Raw genomic sequence first — 17,479 nt, 5'->3', positions numbered from 1 at the left:
TGGGTTTGTCATATATGACCTTTATTTTGTTGAAGTATGCTCCCTTTATACATTGAAGTATGCTCCCTCTATATCCACTTTGTTAAGAATTTTTATCATAAATTGATATTGAATTTTGGCAAAAGCTTTTTCTGCATCTATTGAGATGATCATATGATTATCTTTATTCAGTTTGTTATTGTGATATATCACATTGATTGATTTGCAGCTATTGAACCATACTTATATCCCTGGAATAAATCCCACTTGATTATGGTGCATGATGCTTTTAACGTATTGTTCAATTTAGTTTGCTAATACTTTGTTGAGCATTTTTGCATCTATGTTCATCAGTGATATTAATCTATAATTTTCTGTTTTTGTGCTGTCTTTGTCTGCTTTTGGAATCAGAGTGATGCTAGCCTCAGAGGATGAGTTCAAAAGTGTTCCTTCCTCTTCACTTTTTTGGAATCATTTGAGAAGGATAGATGTTAACTGTATTTTAAATGTGGTAGAATTCTCCTGTGAAGCCATATCGTCCTGGACTTTTGTTTTTGGGGAGTTTTCTTTTTTTTTTTTAATAATGGATTTAATTTCATTACTGGTAACCAGCCTGTTCATATTTTCTGTTTCTTCCTGATTCAATATTGGGAGAGTATATTTTTCTTGGAATTTACCCATTTCTTCTAGGTTGTCCATGTTATTGGTGTATAATTGTTCATAGTAATATTTTATGATCCTTTGTATTTCTGTGGTGTCGGTTGTAACTTCTCTTTCATTTCAGATTTTAATAATTTGGGACCTCTCTCTTTCTTCTTTATGAGTCTGACTAAAGGTTATCAAATTCTGTTTATCTTTTCAAAGAACCAGTTCTTAGTTTCATTGATCTTTTCTATTGCTTTTTAGTCTCTACTTCACTTATTTATGCTTTGATCTTTATTAATGTTTTTCCTTCTACTAACTTTCAGTTTTGTTCTTTTTCTAGTTCCTTTAGATGTAAGATTAGTTTGTTTATTTGAGATTTTTCTTGTTTTCTGAGGTAGGCTTGTATCACTCTAAACTTCCCTCTTAGAGCTGCTTTTGCTGTATATCATGGATTATGGAATGTTGTGTTTCCATTCGTTTGATTCCAAGTATATTTTTAGTTTCCTCTTTGACTTCTTTGGTGACTTGGTTAATAACATATGGTTTAGCCTCCACATGTTTGTGTTTTATGCATCTTTTTGGTAGTTGATTTCTAGTCTCATAGCATGGTGGTCAGAAAAGATGATTGATATGATTTTAATCTCCTTAAATTTACTGAGACTAGTTTTGTGGCCCAGCATGTGATCTATCCTGGAGAATGTCCCATGTGCACTTAAAATTTGTATTCTGCTGCTTTTGGATTGAATGCTCTATAGATATATACTAAGTCTATCTGGTCTAATGTATCATTTAAGGCCGGTGTTTCCTCTTTGATTTTCTGTCTGGAAGATCTGTCCATTGATGTACGGGGAGTGTTAAAAGTCCCCTACTATTATTGTGTTACTTTCAATTTCTTCCTTTATGTCTATTAATATTTGCTTTATGTATTTAGGTGCTCCTATGTTGGGTGCATATCGTATATATTTACAATTGTTATATATTCTTGTTGGATTGGTCTCTTTATCATTATGTAATGTTCTTCTTTGTCTCGTTACAGTTTTGTTTTAAAGTCTATTTTGTCTGATATATTTATCGCTATCGCAGCTTTCTTTTTGTTTCCATTTGTATGGAATGCCTTTTTCCATCCCCTCACTTTCAGTCTATGTGTCTCTTTAGGTCTGAAATAAGTCTCTTGTAGGCAGCATATATATAGGTTTTAAAATTTTTTATCCAGTCAGCCACCCTATGTCTTTTGATAGGAGCATTTAGTCCTTTTACATTTAAAGTAATAATTGATAGGTATGTACTTACTGCCATTTTGTTAATTGTTTTCTTGATGTTTTTGTAGGGGTTTTTTTGTTCTTTTCTTCTTTTGCTCTCTTTTCCTGTGATTTGATGACTATTTTTAGTGTTATTCTTGGATTTTTTTCTCATTTTTGTGTATGTATCTTTTATAGGTTTTCAGTTTATAGTTATTAGGAAGTTCACATATAACAACATATATATGTATTTGTATATGTATATGATTATTTTAAATTGATGATCTCTTAAGCACAAATACATCCTAACAACCCTGCATCTTTACTCTCCCCACTCCCTGATGCTTACTGTTTTTACATCATATTTTACATCTTTTTGCTTTTTGTATCCCTTAACTACTTATCATGGATATGAATTACTTTATTACTTTTGTCTTTTGATCTTCCTACCAGCTTTATAAGTGACTGATACTTTACTGTATGTTTGTCTTTACAAATGAGATTTTTTCCTTTCCTAATTTTCTGTATTTGTAGTTGTGGTCTTTAATTTTCCACTTAGAGAAGTCCCTTTAACATTTCTTGAATGCTGGTTTAGTGGTGCTGATCTTTTAGATTTTGCTTGTCTGTATAACTCTTTATCTCTCCTTCAAACCTGAATGATATGTTTGCTTTGTAGAGTATTCTTGGTTATATGATTTTTTTCTTACATCACGTTGAATATATTGTGCGACTCCCTTCTGGCCTGTTAGTTTCACCTGAAAGTCAATTGAGAATCTTATGGAAGTTCTCTTGTATGTAACTAGTTGCTTTCCTCTTGCTGCTTTTTAGTATTCTCTCTTTATCTTTCATTTTTACTATTTTAATTATAATGTATCTTGTGGACCTCTTTGAGTTCATCTCTTTTGGCACTCTGTGCTTCCTGGACCTGGATGTCTGTTTCCTTTCCCAGGTTAGGGAAGTTTTCAGCTATTATTTCTCAAAATAAATTATCTGCTTTTTTCTCTCTCTCATCACTTTCTGGGACCCCTATAATGTGAATGTTAGCACACTTGATGTTGATCCAGGGGTCTCTTAAACTATTTCATTTTTTTGATTATTTTTTTCTGTTCAGCTTGGGTGATTTTCACTACTCTGTCTTCCAGATCACTGATCCATTCCTCTGTATCATCTAGTCTACTGTTGATTCTTTCTAGTGTATTTTTTGGTTTCTCACTCTCTGATAAAATTCTCAGTGTTCATTCTCCCAAGTTTGTGGAACATCTTTATGATTATTACCTTAAACTCATTTTTTAAAATTAATTAATTTATTTTTGGCTGCATTGGGTCTTTGTTGCTATGCATGGGCTTCCTCTAGTTGCAGTGAGCAGGGGCTACTCTTTGTTGCGGTGTGCTGGCTTCTCACTGTGGTGGCCCCTCTTGTTGCGGAGCACGGGCTCTAGGTGCATGGGCCTCAGTAGCCGTGGCATGTGGGCTCAGTAGTTGTGGCTCGAGGGCTCCAGAGCGCAGGCTCAGTAGTTGTGTGCACGGCTTTGTTGCTCCACATCACATGGGATCATCCCAGACCAGGGCTCGAACCTGTGTCCCCTGCACTGGCAGGCAGATTCTTAACCACTGCACCACCAGGGAAGCCCTACCTTAAACTCTTTATCAAGTAGATTGCTTATCTCTACTTTGTTTAGTTCTTTTTCTGAGGTTTTGTCTTGTTCCATCATTTGGAACATATTCCTCTGTCTCTTGGTTTTGCCTAACTCTCTGTGTTTTTTTTCTATGTATTAGGTATGTTGGTTATGTTTCCCGAGCTTGAGGAAGTGGCCTTATGTAGGAGATGTCTTATATGACCCAACAACATGCTCCCCTCTGGTCACCAGACCTGTATGCTTTAGGTGTGCCTCCTATGTGGGATGCATGGGCCTTTCTAGGGTGGTGGGCCAACTACGGCAGGTACACTCGTTGACAGGGCTGGCTTCTGGCCCATTTGGCTGCCAAGCCCTGCCTTGTGCAATGGCTGCTGGCCCACTGGTGGGTGAGGCCAGGTCTGGCATGGCTGGCTGTGCAGCCTGGGAGGTCCCAGAACTGGTACTGGCCCACTGGTAGGTGAGGCTGGGTCCCAGGGCAGCTGGCTGCCTGGCCAGGGGGTCCCAGGACTGGTGCTGGCCCACTGGTGGGTGGGCATGCTTCCAGTGCTAATAGGCTAGAGAGAGGGCTCTAAAATGGTGCTTGCCAGCACCAGTGTCCTTTGGTAGGACAACTCCCTAAACTGGCTGCCAACAGTACCTGTGTCCCCAGGGGGCATCCCAGTTGCCTCCTGCCTCTATGGGAGGTTCTCCAATATCAGCCAATGGGTCTGATCCAGGCTGCTTTCAAAGTACTGCCTCTGCACTGGGATTTGGAGCATGTGAGATTTTGTTCCTGTCCTTTAAGAGTGGAGTCTCTGTTTCCTACAGCCCTCCAGCTCTCCTGTACACAAGCCCCACTGGCCTTCAAAATCAGACATTCTGGAAGCTCTGTGCAGAGCTCCTGAGCTGGGGAGCCCGATGTGGACCTCAGACTTCTAGCTTTATGGGGAGAACCTCTGCAACTGTGATTATCCTCCCATTTGTGGGTCACATACTGAGGGGTATGGGCCCTGACTATACTGTGTCTCTGCCCCTCCTATCCATCTCGTTGTGGTTCCTTCTTTTATCTTTAGTTGCGGAAAATCTTTTCTGCTAGTGTTCAGGTCATTCTCCTATAGTTGCTCTACTAATAGTTGTGATTTTGCTGTGCCTGTTGGAGGAGATAAGCTCAGGGGCTTCCTGCTCCACTACCTTGGCCACACCTCAGGGCAGCTTTAAGGCAATTCATTAAAAGTGTATTGTTACACACTTCTCTTTCTCTGTCTCTTTGTTTAACTCCTTCTATGAAATTTAAGTTGTTTTACTAAGTTATAGGTAGATCTTTCCTTTTCAATTGACCATTGCTATTATTGTCTCTTCACAGATACAGTATTTCATTGGGAGATGGGAACAAGTATAACAATCATGTGACTAGTTAGTTCTTTTTTGAAGAGGGTATGAATACCTAGAGTTAAATTTGATTTGGTTAATAATACTTCTTCTCTCTCTGATGAATAGATATTTCTATCATTCTTAATTTTTTTATCTATTAGTTAGGTCTTTTCAGTGATAACTTGTATACCCTTGTGACTTATAATGTTTTACCTTCACCTAGGTAATACGTAAGACTTATAAAATTGTTGGTATTTTTCTGATCTACTGATACAAGTGCTGCAAATGCAGTTTCTCTGATATAAAACTGTCAAGGAAGCACCTGTACACCTCTGATTCATGAATTTATGCTTTGTGTCACAGGATGCCAGAAGCCCACTGGACCAAAATAATATTAAAGACATCCAAGGAGAACATCTCTGAATGGGCGGCAAGATTCCTCAGACAGGTACACTGTCCTGTTTCTCTTGTTTCTGTCCTGCACCTCATCATGAGGTATGCATGGACTGTTTAGCTGGTTGAAGAGGATTATGAATGGCAGTGGGAGGAGGCATTAACTTCTGTTTACATCAATACTGACTCGTAGGCATCATGACTTCATTACTACCTGTGTCTTCCCAGCATAGCCCTATAAATAGCCAGTGAGCCATGGTGACTCCCATCATTCCTAGGAAGCTTGGTGATGTGTTAGGAGCAAGCTTAGTGTCCAGTTGACTCATACAGGGAAGTATACAAGTCTGGGTAGGGCTGGGTTCAGAGGAGAGTGTCATAACCTGGGAGTCAATATTAGGCTTGAGAACAGAGCATTGCTGGGCCAGAAATTCATGCTTAAAGATTAGGAAAGGGATTCAGGAGTCAGGGAACCTAGCAGCCTCCAGGTACATTGCCAAGAAGATGGAATCTGATAGCAGAGAAGAGTGCAAACTTCCTACCGAAGGTACCTTCTTTTTCACTCTCGTGATAATTTCCATTCCCACATTCATGAGATGAAAGTTGTTAAGATGCTTGAACAAGGATTGTGAAATGACAATGACAGGATGTTTCCTTTTTTGTTTTTAATATTACAAAAAATATTTGTTTTAATATCAATGTTAAAAATGTGCTCTCTTGAACAAGATTTAAAACATGTATAATCCTTCCTTATGGACTGGGCATAGTAAAAGGGGAGTAACTCTGGCCTAAATGAATGAATATTAAGTTGCAGATGCTTTGTATTGTATACCCAGAGCCAAATGAATGACAACATGATAGTGTGATTGTAACCCCAGAGGTTTATTCCACACTGTGTTTTTTCCCCAAAGTGTCGTAGTAACTTGGGTCGCATGATAAGAATTTGATTTCTGGTCTTCCCACCCAACAATCTTGCTGTATAACAAATCAAAACTGAATCTCAAGCTGATGCCCTTGCCCTGCCACCCTCTGAGTTTACTTAGTAACTAGAATGGGTTTGTTCTGATCCAGCCACAGCAAACACCCTAGGCAAATATCAGGCTGTCAGTATGCCCCTACCCATTGCCTTGGTGGTTCATCTCTCCTCTTCTGAAACCTTCTTCAGGCACCTTTGTGCTGTCCCTGGCCCCACAGGTCTTCCTACCACCAGGTCACACTCAAGGCAACAGCTTTTAACTTTGACTGTTAAGACTTCCTTCTCCCATCAGATTTTATTTGTCTGGTTTTTACTCCCTTTGGGGTGTTCTTCAAAGAAAAGTAATGGAGAAGAGTGACGCTCCATGAATGAACTAAATATATGACTTTGGACTCATTTACATAACTTTCTAAACTGCTAAGCAAAAAGGCTATATTTAAGTCCAATACAAACACCTTGTCCTAACATGCTCCAGCCCCCATTGCAGGAGGAGATGATTGTTATGCTGTGTTTAAAGGCTGAAAGTAAAGGAAGGAAAACTTAAGCCACGTAAATTGAAAATAAATATTATTTTTCTCTAAGACTCAACAGTGTAAAAAATCTCCTTTCAAGGAACAGACTATGTCATTAGTTCTCAATATGCCAAAAAGCCAGCAATGGTAGCCCCTACTTTACACCTACACTAAAAGAAATAAGTGGATACTTTTTCTCATACTGTAAACTCAGCATTATTTAGAATCTCTTCTAAACTTCCAGCATTGTATGGTTCAAAAATATTTGTTTCCAGCTCAAAAATAAGTAGATTTGGTTTTGAAAATATTTTTGGCAGTTTTGTTTAAATAAAAGTTTTAGAAATCTTAATTCAATAATTCAAATCCTTTATGGTGTTTCCCTAAAAATACATCTCAATGCCTAAAAGGTATCTTAAAATGACTGGAATGGTGACTGTGGCCATTAGCAGCACACAAGTGTCAAAACACCATATACAGCTGGCTTTGGCTTTCCTGAGTGAACCCAGAAAATGTAGAGGAAGAAAATATCTGAATAAAAGGACATAAGTCACCTACAGTTGACGTAGTTCTTGACTCTTTTCAAAGTATTTGGGAGAAGAGAATAGACAAACCAGAAGTAGGCTGACAATGGAATACTTTACATGGAAGGGATGTTGTTTCTCTTTCTTTATTTAGTGAGCCTTTCTTCCTTACTGTCGTTTAGTTTTTCTTAGCAGTTAAAGTTGGGTACTAGCTTTCCAGTGTAATCACTTTGACTGTCAAGTGAGGGAAGTAACCTTAGCTAGCCATTTCTCCAAATGTACCTTAGTGATTTGATAAACATTTCTAGAAAAAGTACTGTAGGAAGATTGTTCCCTAACACAAACCTGCCCAGCTTGCATGCTTAGGACTATCTGTAGCATTCATCATGGTGTTCTCCACCTCACTGTCTGTTAGCACCTTGGGAGACAGAGGTTGAAATGTTTCCTGAGGGAGGTTTGTCCCCTCGAATCACTGGAAATCTATGAATTCCCTCCTTTCCAGACATACTACTAAATCCCTCCATATATCCCGCTTGTTCTTTTTCCTTTCAACTGATTTTAAAAAGTCAAGAATAGTTAACTTTGGAAGTTCTTTGAGATTGGAGATTATGAGACAGGTACTTCTGCTTTATTTGGGAAAATGGTAGCTTCTGTGTTTCTATTTAATATAACCTGTTCCTGATTGCAAAAGCAACACCGTCTAGCACCACAATACATAAGGCAAATACTAACAGCCATAAAAGGGGAAATTGACAGTAACACAATCATAGTAGGGAACTTTAACACCCCACTTTCGCCAATGGACAGATCATCCAAAATGAAAATAAATAAGGAAACAGAAGCTTTAAATGATACATTGAACAAGACGGACTTAATTGATATTTATAGGACATTCCATCCAAAAACAACAGAATACACATTTTTCTCAAGTGCTCATGGAACATTCTCCAGGATAGATCATACCTTGGTTCACAAATCAAGCCTTGGTAAATTTCAGAAAATTGAAATTGTATCAAGTATCTTTTCCGACCACAACGCTATGAGACTAGATATCAATTACAGGAAAAGATCTGTAAAAAATACAAACACATGGAGGCTAAACAACACACTACTTAATAACCAAGTGATCACTGAAGAAATCAAAGAGGAAATGAAAAAATACCTAGAAACAAATGACAGTGGAGACACGCGACCCCATCCTATGGGATGCAGCAAAAGCAGTTCTAAGAGGGAAGTTTATAGCAATACAATCCTACCTTAAGAAACAGGAAACATCTCAAATAAACAACCTAACCTTGCACCTAAAGCAATTAGAGAAAGAAGAACAAAAAAACCCCAAAGTTAGCAGAAGGAAAGAAATCATAACGATCAGATCAGAAATAAATGAAAAAGAAATGAAGGAAATGATAGCAAAGATCAATAAAACTAAAAGCTGGTTCTTTGAGAAGATAAACAAAATTGATAAACCATTAACCAGACTCAGCAAGAAAAGAAGGGAGAAGACTCAAATCAATAGAATTAGAAATGAAAAAGGAGAAGTAACAACTGACACTGCAGAAATGCAAAAGATCATGAGAGATTACTACAAGCAACTCTATGGAATAAAATGGACAACCTGGAAGATATGGACAAATTCTTAGAAATGCACAACCTGCTGAGACTGAACCAGGAAGAAATACAAAGTATGAACAGACCAATTACAAGCACTGAAATTGAAACTGATTAAATATCTTCCAACAAACAAAAGCCAAGGACCAGATGACTTCACAGGCGAATTCTATCAAACATTTAGAGAAGAGCTAACACCTATCCTCAAACTCTTGCAAAATAGAGCAGAGGGAGAAACACTCGCAAACTCATTCTATGAGGCCACCATCACCCTGATACCAAAACCAGACAAAGATGTCACAAAGAAAGAAAACTACAGGTCAATATCACTGATGAACATAGATGCAAAAATCCTCAACAGAATACTAGCAAACAGAATCCAACAGCACATTAAAAGGATCATACAGCATGATCAAGTGGAGTTTATTCCAGGAATGCAAGAATTCTTCAGTATACGCAAATGAATCAACATGATACACCATATTAACAAATTGAAGGAGAAAAAGCATATGATCATCTCAATAGATGCACAGAAAGCTTTCGACAAAATTCAACACCCATTGATGATAAAAACCCTGCAGAAAGTGGGCATAAAGGGAACTTTCCTCAACATAATAAAGGCCTTATATGACAAACCCACAGCCAACATCGTCCTCAATGGTGAAAAACTGAAACCATTTCCACTAAGATCAGGAACGAGACAAGGTTGCCCACTCTCACCACTCTTATTCAACGCAGTTTTGGAAGTTTTAGCCACAGCAATCAGAGAAGAAAAAGAAATAAAAAGAATCCAAATCGGAAAAGAAGTAAAGCTTCTTCTTGTTTGCAGATGACATGATACTCTACATAGAGAATCCTAAAGATGCTACCAGAAAACTACTAGAGCTAATCAATGAATTTGGTAAAGTAGCAGGATACAAAATTAATGCACAGAAATCTCTGGCATTCCTATACACTAATGATGAAAAATCTGAAAGTGAAAGTAAGAAAACACTCCCATTTACCACTGCAACAAAAAGAATAAAATACCTAGGAATAAACCTACCTAAGGAGACAAAAGACCTGTATGCAGAAAATTATAAGACACTGATGAAAGAAATTAAAGATGATACAAATAGATGGAGAGACATACCATGTTCTTGGATTGGAAGAATCAACATTGTGAAAATGACTCTACTACCCAAAGTAATCTACAGATTCAATGCAATCCCTATCAAACTACCACTGGCATGTTTCACAGAACTAGAACAAAAGATTTCACAATTCGTATGGGAACACAAAAGACCCCGAATAGCCAAAGCAATCTTGAGAACGAAAAACGGAGCTGGAGGAGTCAGGCTCCCTGACTTCAGACTATATTACAAAGCTACAGTAATCAAGACAGTATGGTACTGGCACAAAAACAGAAATATAGATCAATGGAACAGGATAGAAAGCCCAGAGATAAACCCACGCCCATATGGTCACCTTATGTTTGATAAAGGAGGCAAGAATATACAGTGGAGAAAAGACAGCCTCTTCAATAAGTGGTGCTGGGAAAACTGGATAGGTACATGTAAAAGTATGAGATTAGATCACTCCCTAACATCAGGTGTGTGTGTTTGTCTTTGTACACGTACATATTCAAAGGCATCTTGAAAATATGATTTTTGAACCCATATATTGTACCAATGTATGAGCATTTACACACATCATTAAAAACAGTCTGTATGAGTGATATTTAGTAGCCCCTTAATATTCCATCATATGTTTCTCCTACTAGGAGAAATTGTTGACCTTTAATCTTTTTAACCTATAAAAAATGGCAGTTTGACATGGTTCAACCTAGTAAAATTTGCTTAAAATTTTTCCCCAATCATTGGACATCATGTCTAGCTTTTAAAATGTTAAATAACTGACCTGTGAACATTTCTGAACATATTTGTATTTGTTCACATATTTAACCTTTTCCTCAGAATAATTTCCAAGAAAAGAAAGAATTAGATTAGAAAGTATGAAAAACATGGAGTCTCTTATTACCTATTTTGAAATTCCTTGCAAAGAGGTTGTAGCAATTTATGTTCTTCTTGATTATATACAAGAATTCCAGTTTTACCCTATCCTCACAAAAATTGAGAATTATAATATTTTTATCTTTGCTAATCCTATAGGTAAATATTATATGCCATATTATTTAACCAGTATGACTATAATTGGCATAATTCATATTTACTTCAAGATGAAAAAATTCAATTTGTAAATGTATGAAGTTAGTTGAGAGGCAGAGTCTAAAACATAGAATAGAATTGGGTTTAATGTGATATTGAATTACTCTCTTATTACCCCAGATCCACAATAACAGTGTCTTTGGTAAAGTATAGGAAACTGCAGAGGTGACAATTTCATTGATACGATCTTTGATTTAATGTGAGAAGAATCTGAGATTTGCCATTGTGAGTAATTCATTTGTATACAAAAATATATGTGTGGATTTGCCATATTTCTTCAGCAAAGGAGATTATTTGTTTCTGTGTTACTTTTGTTACAAAGCCTCATTTAAAATATGTGTTCTTTTCCTGTCCTTCAAAGTCATTTTAACAGTCAAATTTTGAGCATAGCTCATTTGTGAAATTAGCTGGTTCAGATAAAAGATAAAATGCTCTAGTCAGATTGTTCAAGAAAATGATAGAAGACACAAATTACCAATATCAGCTATTAAAATAGGAGAATCACCATGGATTTTAAAGACATTAAAAGGATAATAAGAAAGTGTTATGCAGTAGTTTATGCCAATACATTTGACAACTTAGATGAAATGGACAAAATCTTAGAAAGCACAAACTATAAAACTTTTTTAAATTGAAGTATAGTTGATATATAATGTGTTAATTACTGCTGCACAGCAAAGTGATTCAGTTATACATATGTATACATTTTTTAAAATATTTTTTTCCATTATGGTTTACCATAGGATATTGAATATAGTCCTCTTTGCTATACCGTAGGATCTTGTTGTTTATCCATTCTATACACAAAAGCTTATATCTGCTAACCCTAACCTCCCACTCCATCCCTTGCTCATCCTCCTCTCCCTTGACAACCACCGGTCTGTTCTCTACGTCCATGATTTTGTTTCTGTTTCATAGATAGGTTCATTTGTGTCATACTGTAGATTCCACATATAAGTGATATCATATGGCATTTGTCTTTCTCTTTCTGAATATGATAATCTGAGTATGATAACCTCTAGTTGCATCCATGTTGCTGCAAATGGCATTACTTCTTTTTTTAATGGCTGAGTATTATTCCATTGTGTGTGTGTGTGTGTGTGTGTGTGTGTATGCACCACATCTTCTTTATCCATTCATTTGTTGATTGACATTTAGGTTGTTTCCTTGTCTTGACTATTGTGAATAGTGCTGCTATGAACATAAGGGTGCATGTATCTTTTTGAATTGTAGTTTTGTCTGGATATATGCCTAGGAATGGGATTGCTGGATCATTTGGTAATTCATTTTTAGTTTTCTGAGGAACCTCCATACTGTTTTCCACAGTGGCTGCACCAACTTACATTTCCACCAACAGTTATAAAACTTAATCAGGAAAAAAATAGATACCCTAAAGAGCCCCATATCTATTAAAGAAATCGTAGGAAGAAATCTTCTCATATTAGATATGTACTGTATATTGTACATCAAAAACAGACAAAAACTAAAATAGCTAAAAGCCCAGAGATCTTCACTGGTGAGTTCTACCAAACACTTAGGGAAAAAAATATCTACACCAACGCTTCAGAAAGCAGAAGAAAAGGAAGTATTTCTTAGCTCATTTTTTGAGGTCAGTATTACCTGATACCAAAACTATAGACATTATAAGAAAATAAACTGTAGATCAGTATCCCTCATGAACTTAGACACAAAAAGCCTTAACAACGTACCAGCAAATTGAAACCATCAATATATAAAATAGATAATATATTATGAATTAGTAGAGTTTATTCGGGAATGTGAGATCACTTCAGTTTTCAAACATTAATCACTTCATATCTTCATATCAATATCTTGAAAAAAATAATATGAGATCTCCTTATATGGAGAGAAAGCAAACTTCAAGAACCGTTCGTGATTTTAAAGATAAATAAAACTGGTAAACTAGAAGAAGGGAACTTTCTCAACCTGATAAAGAACATCTACAAAATATCTGCAGCTATCATTATCTGTAATGATGAAACATAATTGCTTTCACTCCCTAAGATCAGGAAGAAGGCAAGATGTCCATTCTTATCACATGTATTCAACATTGTACTGTATCTACTATTTTATCTTTGCTGCCATAAGACAAGTTAAAAATAAATAAAAGACATACAAATTGCAAAGGAAAAGACAAAATTGTCTTTATTCACAGACAACATGATTGTACACATAGGAAAATCTGAAAGTAAAATATACTGGTTAATAAACTAGATGTGGTTCACATCACCCAGGGAGAGAGGATAGAATAGAAACAGAACAAAATCTAGTATTGAGTGTACAAAAACCCAAAGTTTAAATGGTGGGTAGAGGAAGATAAATCTAGGAAGGAGAAAAAGGAATGGTTAGCAAGCTATGAAGGAGAAGAAGGAATGGTTAGCAAGATATGACTCTTGATGAAGAGAGAGTCATCAAAAAGTACCTTTTCTGAAAAATGTGTACTTAGTATCACTCTTGATAAATTGAAATATCTTAAAAATAGGAGAAATTGTAATGAGAAATAGTCAGTTAAGCAAATAAGGATAAGTAAGTGAAAGTGATTTTAGATATTAGAGATGATGTCATGCAGATTGTGTGTTTTTCAAAAGAAAATAATTTTAAATTTTGTTTAATGCTTTTATTTCTTGTCCTAAACTCTACTTTATGTGACAGTCATTTTACTAATGCTCCTTTATTTTTTCCAGTCATCATTAATTTATAATTTTTAAATCTGCTCTTCAAGTTTCTCTTTTATATTCTATTTTGTTGCTATAGTTATAACTACAGAAAATATTTAGAATAGTCAAAGGAATGGTTTTGAAGAGAAACAAAGGATCTTGTTTTAATTATTAGATAAATATAGAGAAGACAAACAAAATATTAGCAGTGATCATCTCTGGCTATTTAGATTTCAGGTACAACTTTCATGCATCTTTGTATTAACTAAATGTTTTAAGATGAACATATATTACCTTTATAATTTGAATTGTTATAAAGCATTAGTGCAATTTAAAACAAGGAGACACCATTTTTCATCTGTCCTATTTTCTTGTTTATTGATCATTTGTTTCCTCTTTTTGAGTTATCTTCTATAGTAGTTTTCCCTTTTTTTACTGGATTGTTGGCCTTTTTCAAACTAATTTGAAGGCACGCTCTATAGGTCTATTGTCTCTCTTCTGTTATACAGGTTATTTATATTTTATCCCAGTTTATCATTTTGTTTTAATTTTATTCATGTCATTAGCCATATTGCAGTTTTCATTTGTATGTAGTAAAATCTGTTAGTTCTTTGCTGTATGTCTTATTGGTTCATGTGAAATTATTTTGACAGCAAAAAAATGATAATAAATGCACAGCTTTAGACAGACATAAATTGTGATATAGCTACCTGATTGAAAGCCATGCAACAAACAAGAATTATTTAGTAACATTAACAATGTTTGTAATTTCTTGCTAATAATATAGTAAATGCAAACAATACAATATGAATCTTTGTTTTTACTATATGTACATATAGATCAACACATAGGAAACCAAGACTGACAATGCATAAATAGCAATTATCTCTGTGTGGTATAAGCATAGATGACATCATTTTCTTCTTTGCACTTTTCTGCGCTTTTCAGTTTTGTTGTTTCCTGTACCATACCTGAAAATAGCTTTTAAAATAAGAAAAAAGTCTTTAAAAGTATTTTAAAAATAAATATAAGACCATATATGAAAGTGATTATAATGAAATGATATACAAGATTAAGTTAATGAATGGATAAGTGGGAGTTAAGGGAAAGAGACTAAAGTTTTGAAGTTGGAAGCCTAAAAATATGGTGGTGCCCTTGACAAATTAAGGGTGTGGGAGGAGGACAACATGAGGAAAAATTGAAGAGTTCTACCTTAGACATGCTGAGTTTCTATTGACAGTGTACTGTCCATGTACACATAAGTCATTTGGAAATGTGGGACTGGAATTCAAAGTGAGAGATAACAGACATAGAAAGTCACATGAAATGAAGTAAAATAGGAGAATTCTGAGAATAGATGATTCCACAGGAGATATATCAAGAGAGCTTAGTCCTTAGGAAAGACTTCCATTGGAGGAACAGGAAGAGCACCTAGAAAAGGAGACAGAGCTGAGAAAGGAAACTGGATGACACAGACCACGTTATCTATCTTGGGGATGATGGAGACAGGGAAGTTTTCACTGAGCACATGAACGTCCTGCCATGGTCAAGAATGTGACTCTATTTCTGCTCTCATGCTTCTGAGTGGGAATAAATATGCCAGAGTTCTCCCATCACCTTTCATCCTAAAGATCCCCACCTAGACTTTTCTACAACCAATTCTACAACCAATGTGTATGTATCTTCCAAATCCAGAATAAGAGGGGAGCATTTGGAGATAGAGACCAGGAGAATTCGAGAGTTAGGTGGTGCCGAGGCAATGAAGTTCTCTCTTTAGAGAGGGGAAGGAGCAATATTTACTCTTGTCTTCTGGCACCCCAACAGAAGGAGACAGATTTCTCTACTACCAGGGTCTGATTCTGGAGAGAAAAGAACTGAGAAGGAATAGGGAATCAAAGTAATGACAAAGACTGAGTTTCCCATTACTTAGAAGAGTATGTCAGAAAGACCTTGAAGACCCAAGTCAGAGTAAACATCTGAGTCCTGCCACAGGTCTTTAGTGGGAGAGATAAAAACTTCCCCCTTGCCCGAAACACACGTCATCAGGAACGCCAGGCATGGCTGATCTCTATCAGCTTGCCAAGGCCAAGCCCCCTGCTATTCCAAGGGCTGGACCTGAGTGACCAGCAACTCCTTTAACCCCAAGGCCAGCTCTCCTTTCAACACCGATGTCTGCATGTTTCATTCTTTTTTTGTTTCCTTCCCGCATTAAAGATGAAGGAGACAAACAAGGGCTTTTTTTCTATTTTAGGAAGTTAGGCAAAGATCAGGCTGTACGGAAGAGAAAGAGATGGAGTCAAAGATATGGAAAAGTTAAAAAAATACTGAAGAGTTAAAGAAAGAAGAATATAGATCCAGAACGGGAAACAAATCTCAAGATTCCTCAGACTTAGGAAAGAAATTTTGCTTTGCAATTAAACACATACTTGCCCCAAAGATGACATAACAAACCATTGTCTGCTTGGATATATTGTGATTAGTTTTCCTGGGGACAGAGCAGAAGAGTCAGGGGTCAACACCGTTGATACCACTTAGGGAAGTTGGAGGCAAAGCAAAAAACCTCAGTGGTAATAATTGGAGCAACAGCCTTTTTAGGAAAGGAGGGCTTATGCATTTTTCTCTTAAATGTAAAATGAAAAACAAATATTAAAAATGAACAGAAATTTTATTTCTTTTTAAACTATAGTTGCTCTTGGAAACAAGTACCAAAGATACTTTGTTCATTGCCGCAGGCCTAATAAAATGTAAGGCACCAAATGTGTAATTGGAAGTTTATCATCTGGAGACATCTTCCTCTTCAAAAGCATAGGCATCCAGCAGCAGTCGGTTGGTGTCAAGCAAACAGCCAAGCCAAACAGCAGTTGCTTACTGTTTGGCATGCAGGTGATAGGGCCATCAAACCATTTTTCAGAGGAGTCCACAGCTCCCTGCGGAATATCCGGGAGGAGGAAAGGGAACAGGAGTTTGGAAGGGAGGATGGCGGGACCATCACAGAACCATGGAAAGAATGCCAGTACGTGTATTGGGATTGGGGATGGGGAAGTTTTACAACTTTTAAATCTAAATTAAAAAGGCAAATATTTCTTAAGTAGTTATTGATACAGGAGATGACTTACAACCATAATAATGGGCAATATTTATTGAGTACTTGGTGTGTGCCAGATAACGTGCTAAGCACTTTAAATGTTGTATTGAATTCTCAAAACAACTCAGTTTTATTGATGGAAACTATGATTTTTAGTGAGATGGAGTAGCTCACTACTGTCTACATCACATAACCAGTGGCAGAACCAACAATTAAACCCACATCAGTCTGGCTTCAGTACCACACTTTTGCAAACCACCACCTCTTTCCCACCACACACTCAACTGAAATGAAAGGGTCTTGTTTGTCTCAGTCTTGTTTATATATTTTGAGATACAGTGAGAGCTGCTTCCTATCCCTATTCTTTTTAGAATTCACCAAGAATAAGAGAATTCAGTCAGAATTGCTGAGACAAGCTCCCCTGGCTAAGTGAGAGGCAGTCTGGAAGTTTCTGCTTCTTTTGAGTGGTTTTTTCTCACAGTCCATAGTTAAGGCAAAAACGATTAGGTGTATTTCAGGATGTGTGGTTTCAGTGGACACTCCTAAAGCATGCAAAAGAAGGGACTGTACATAAAGCAGACACACAGATGGTAAGAAGTACTGGTCCTTTCCCTAATACTCAGTTAATCACCTCTCAGGTGCTATGCTGACTT

At 36.6% G+C, this 17,479-nt stretch overlaps 1 protein-coding gene across 7 annotated transcripts in view; it reads left to right on the top strand.

The window, feature by feature from the left end:
• The window catches only part of RASGRP1 (RAS guanyl releasing protein 1), a 1,027,205-nt gene that overhangs the window by 617,155 nt on the left and 392,571 nt on the right, over nt 1-17,479 (top strand). For all 7 annotated transcript variants that reach the window (XM_073800719.1, XM_073800720.1, XM_073800725.1 and 4 more), the window contains one exon: nt 5,213-5,297. The gene's annotated coding sequence lies outside the window, so the exon portion shown is untranslated. The remainder of the gene's footprint in view (nt 1-5,212; nt 5,298-17,479) is intronic.

This window comes from Tursiops truncatus, chromosome 2 (assembly GCF_011762595.2).
Source record: "Tursiops truncatus isolate mTurTru1 chromosome 2, mTurTru1.mat.Y, whole genome shotgun sequence".
In the NCBI taxonomy this organism is placed as follows: Eukaryota; Metazoa; Chordata; class Mammalia; order Artiodactyla; family Delphinidae; genus Tursiops; species Tursiops truncatus.
This window is presented reverse-complemented; position numbering and strand designations above follow the sequence as displayed.